Here is a 5,827-nt window from a genome sequence, read left to right as displayed (position 1 = left end):
CAAGTGGAAGCAGACAAAAACAACAAGCACGCATGCTACAAACTTTACCCGAGTCATTTAGACAGCCGTTAGCACATGATTCTCCTTATGGGGACCTGATATGTTTAATATGCTGCTGAGAATATAGCCCAGAAGAAGCGTATAGTAGAGCTTTTATTTTGGAAAGAGACATTTCTCTGTAATAAACTCTCTTTTCCAAAGATGAGGGATTTCTCAATCAGATAGATTTTTTTTTTTTATCCCTTTGTTGTTTCAGCAACATTAAATTTAAAAACTGTACGTTTGAGTTAAAATATATATTTATAATTTTAATAAATGACAAATTAAAAAAGCATGAACATTTTTTGTATCGAAAAAATATCGAACCGTGACACCAAAGTATCGAACCGAACCGTGAATTTTGTGTATCGTTGCACCCCTAATATTTACTGGTGGATATATAGAGCTGCACTTATTACCAATTTTCCTAGAACAGTTTAAAGACGGCTCCAAATTTTTGTACAGTGCTGGATATTTGGTCACGCTGTACTGACTCATCCTTTTCTGCTCGAAACATGTTAGGTTAAATCAGATGCTGATATGCCACTTCATTTGAGGCATTTGCTTTTTTGTGACGGATAACTGGGGCGTGATATTGTTTGCGAAACAAACAAAAACCCGCTCGCTCTCTTCTTCGGGACAAAGGTTAATGCAACAAATCTGGCATGGTCTATATTTGTAAGTATACAAAACTGCCTCTAATCCAAATCTCCAGCATTTAGGGAAGTGCCTGTGATTTCCAATGTGTGTACATCGATTTGTTAGCTGTGTAATCCTCGATTGTGACAATGGTCAGCGAGATTAGGGGCTAGAGCCACAGCGTCGGCCCTTTTAGGCGGGTAATGGGCAAAAAAGCGTGTTAATTGCCCTTGACTGTTGAAAGTAAATTAATTATTGATCGCTCTCTCGACTCCTCTTCTGTACTTACATACCCTTACAAATCCTTTTATCTCCGGCTCAGAGTAAGAACATTTCCTCTTTTCCCATCATTATGCAGGGTGGTGAGCAAGAGGACCACTAGCCTACCTCTTCAACCAAAGCCATCTTGAATTTTGTTCCCACTTGTAGTTGTGTAGCATGCTGAGCAGGCCTGTCAGAAAATCTCACCTCAAAAGACGCTTACCTTCTTCTCTGATCTCTTGCCACCTCTCTCACTCACACCTCCTCTCTCTTTTCCTCCTCCTCTCTAATTTTCTAATAGTGTCTCCTTCATGTTCTTGCTTCTTCCAGCTCACACGCACACATACTTACAGCCCACATACTACGCACATGTCCCCATATACCAGCAGTGGTTGCAAATAAATAAGCGAAAATGAATAAAAACCCGGTTTGAGGTCTAAAGGCAGCTTAAATTGATGACAGTGAACATAAAGGCGTGGAGGCAGTACAGACAACAGCATCATTATTCTACCTATTGATTTTCTCCGACTGCTACTAAAAGGAATAAGCCACCTTGGACTTGAAATGAGATATAAACAAAGGCCAACATGATACAGCTACATATTTTTTTTCTGCAGCAGTAGATGTGAAAGCCCACGCTTAGCTTTAGCTTGATAACAGTCTTGTGTGTTGTATCAGTATATATATGTATATATATATATATATATATATATATATATATATATATATATATATATACAAACCATACTTACTGCAGGTGTGCAGGTTCAGACTCTTCCTTTATCACATGTCTGAATGTGTGTTTGGGGATGCGTGAAAGATGCTGTTATAAAATATACCAATATTTTATCAGCGACCAAAATGCATCTCAAATGAAATCAGAGCAGCGTGACAGTGGAAGTAGCATAGTTAGATATTATGTGTCAAGATTTTCTGTATGGTCCTATACATCACTAAGTAGGTCATTTTAATGCTTTCGTTCGTTAATTATTTAAATAAAAACAAAAGCACAAAGGAAATAAGCATAAATTAAAATGTGGGTCTTAAGTGAAGGTCTCAAGGATCAAAGGAGTATTGTGAGATCTTAGCTGTGGCTAGAACAGGTTATCTTCTAGTTAAAAGTTGGTGGTTTAATCGCTGTTTCTCCAGTCTGTTTGCCAAAATATCCTTGGTGGTTTATCTTTAATACAGGAATTGTTACCCTGACTTTGTGTACCAATAGAACACTGTGAGACCTGGTCTGTTTCTCCTTGGTTTGGTCCTTGGTAAGTTAATTGTTAATTGGAGGAGGTGGTCTCGGAGGAGGTACGGTTTCAAATGAACACCAGAGTTCATTTAAATAAATGTAATCCGAACGAACTACCACCTGCACGTTACAACTTGGAACTAAAAGAACATTGTGTAGCTATGTAAGCTATCCTCCAACTCTCAATGTGGGAAGCTTATAGATCAGGGGTAGGCAACTCCAGGCCTCGAGTGCCGGTGTCCTGCAGGTTTTAGATTGCACTCTGGGTTAACACACCTGAATCAAATGATTAGTTCATTACCAGGCCTCTGGAGAACTTCAAGAAATGCTGAGGAGTCATGTAGCCCTTTAAATCAGCTGTGATGGATCATGGACACATCTAAAACCTCCAGGACACCGGCACTCGAGGCCTGGAGTTGCCTACCCCTGTTATAGATGTACAAAGGTCTGTGCGGGCTAGCAGCTAGCCCTAAAAATGAACTTAAATTCTCAATGATCTCCATTGGTCCAGAACAGAGTACTTTTTTTTCTGCATTTACTTTTGTTGCTCTGACCCCAGACACCTCTGGCCAATGAGTGGACTGAACAATCTCATGTGGTTTGTAATTATGCAGTTTGGCTTGCTTGGTGAAAACTTTCTTTCAAAACAAACCAAACCATGGAAAAAGCTACAAGTTTACAAACTTATCAACTGATCTGGACCAGGGTAAACAAAGTATAGGTGTGAAATACCTTAGAGGTATTGATTCTCTATGAAAGCAAATAACCAAATTTCCCTTAAACATCCATTAAAGGTGGCCTCTGCTGATTTCTTCAATTAAAAAAGCGGGGGGGGGGTGGCAGCTTACTGGGCTTACGCCCGGGTTGTTTTTTCAGAAGCCCGGGGGCTTTTGGAGTGTAATTTTTTTATAGCTAGATGCCTGGCTGACAACTGTATAAAACAAAAACTACACACAATATTCGAAGCACATAGTGCACACTGTGGGAATTTAGGACTGTGTGTAAATCCCCCCCTAATATTGGTATGATCCGAGCTCAGGCACTAAGCGACTGAGCGAGGGGGCGGGGCAGCTGCTGCCTTCGAGCGCGCTGTTGGAGAAACGCAGCGAGGCAGACAGAGGAGAACTGAAGTTTGACCAGGTACCAAAGCAAATCATTCGTACTGTACAAATAATGTAAATATGACGGTGAATCACAAAAGATTGATATCAAACTGATCACTTGACCCATATTACGTTAATCGTTCTTCAAGTGAATCAACAAATGGGGAAATGAAAAGCCGAACAACAACAATGCTGTTTCTTTAGAGAGTCTTAGCTTACATGTGTGTTTATTTCATATTTTCAGTTGTTTCCCTCCACGACTAAATAAGTCGGTTTCAGTAATGTACTGATACACAAGAATGGACATAAGGGTAGATGTTATTTTATATATTATGCTTTGTATGTTGTTCAGTATATTTCTATGCAAAACAGGAGGAATTTCAATAAACAGCAGTATAATCACAGTTTAAACCAGATATTTACACTTTATGGAAAACACAAGAACATTTTTTACTGTACAACATCAATTTAGAGTAAACTTGCTTTGTTTTGGATAAATATTGAAATATCTTTTGAATTAGTTATATCTCAGAATAAAGAGAGAGAGCTGTCTATGTTTTATCTCTTTCATCAAATTTAGGAGTACATACACACTAAGTTTATTGTTAATTAATAAGAAAACTGCAGACTTTTCCATTCTGAGCTGAAGAAGCTTCTGATTGGTTAGTAGAGTCCATGTGAGTAAATTGGTGGCACACCTGTGGATGCATATAAGGCAAAACAAAGAGCCTGTTTCTTTGAAATGGGAAAATCAAAAGATATCAACCAAAATACCTGGAAAAGAATTGTGGAGCTCCATAAGTGTGGCTCAATTTTGAATACAATTTGGTGCCATTTACAATTAAATACAGACAGTTTCTCTCTTTACTCTTAAAGTTAACAAATATGTTTTTTTATATTTATCAACCTAAAAAAAAAACCATTTAGTCTGATTTGATGTTACAATTAAAAAAAAGTGTTTTTATCTGAAGAGTGTGTAAATATCTGGTTTCAACTGTATATTTGATGATGTTGGTGTTTGGCTTGATTGTCAGCACAAAGAGGGAGAGAGAGGAACAGAGAGGGAGAGAGAGGAACAGAAAGGGAGAGAGAGGGGGAGAGAGAGGAACAGAGAGGGAGAGAGAGGAACAGAGAGGGAGAGAGAGGAACAGAAAGGGAGAGAGAGGGGGAGAGAGAGGAACAGAGAGGGAGAGAGAGGAACAGAGAGGAACAGAGAGGGAGAGAGAGGAACAGAGAGGAACAGAGAGGGAGAGAGAGGAACAGAGAGGGGGAGAGAGAGGAAGAGAGGGGGAAAGAGAGGAACAGAGAGGGAGAGAGGAGCAGAGAGGGAGAGAGAGGAACAGAGAGGAACAGAGAGGGGGAGAGAGAGGAACAGAGAGAGGGAGAGAGGAACAGAGAGAGGGAGAGAGAGGAACAGAGAGGGAGAGAGAGGAACAGAGAGAGGGAGAGAGAGGAACAGAGAGGGAGAGAGAGGAACAGAGAGAGGGACAGAGAGGAACAGAGGGGGAGAGAGAGGAACAGAGAGAGGGAGAGAGAGGAACAGAGAGGGAGAGAGAGGGGGAGAGAGAGGAACAGAGGGGGAGAGAGGAACAGAGAGAGGGAGAGAGAGGAACAGAGAGGAACAGAGAGGGGGAGAGAGAGGAACAGAGGGGGAGAGAGAGGAACAGAGAGAGGGAGAGAGAGGAACAGAGAGGGAGAGAGAGGAACAGAGAGGGAACAAGAGCAGGTGAGACACACATGTTAGTCAAATGGTTGTTTACCAAAAGTATCACCGTATCATAGGGACTCATGTATCTCGTACCTAGTGTTTCTTTTTAGGTTTGTTATTTTTCAAATTCTATATTTATTAAGTTTTGCAGGCTTGTTTGCACAACAAGGCTAAATAATTATATAAACTTATCTGAATCTAAATAGTGGACTTTGGTAGAATTAAAAAATAAGTGTAGTGCAGGTCTATGATGATTTTTAGTGCTACTATCATCTAGTTCTGATTCTGTCTTGGTTAAATCCCAAGTAGTCCTGATTTTGAACTGTTGTAGTCCTGTTTTAATTCTGGGTCTGGTTGAATTGGGGTTTAGTCCTCGTGTCTTGATACAGCCCTGATTTTGTTCTGCCTTAAAAAACTAGTTTAAGGTGTCCTGCATGTGTGATATATATTTTTCCCTATATGAAGTCATTCTTTTTTGAACAAAACTCAAAACAGAGCCTATTAATCTTTCAGTCATTTCTACCCCCCTCCCTCCCCCAATCCCACATGCATCATGCTACCCTTTAGGGCTAAGCCCCGGGTGTATCAAATGTCTGCCTCCGCCTCTGGTTGACAGTGCAAGTTGGGGCCCATTATATTAACCTCAGCAGCAATAATTTCTCAAGTTAACATTCATCTTAACAACCACGCACAATGACAGTGGGTAATTAGACCTCTGGTGGCTAAAATTATGTTTGCCTGTAATGATATGATGTCACTAAATGTAATTAATGATGAATATGCTAATAGGAAAACTTAGCTGGTATCTGTCATGCACCGTGAACTGCCATA

Source organism: Neolamprologus brichardi, chromosome 2 (assembly GCF_056152115.1).
Source record: "Neolamprologus brichardi isolate AB-2024 chromosome 2, ASM5615211v1, whole genome shotgun sequence".
NCBI lineage: Eukaryota > Metazoa > Chordata > Actinopteri > Cichliformes > Cichlidae > Neolamprologus > Neolamprologus brichardi.
The sequence above is the reverse complement of the archived record's forward strand: the minus strand, read 5'-3'. Positions refer to the sequence as shown.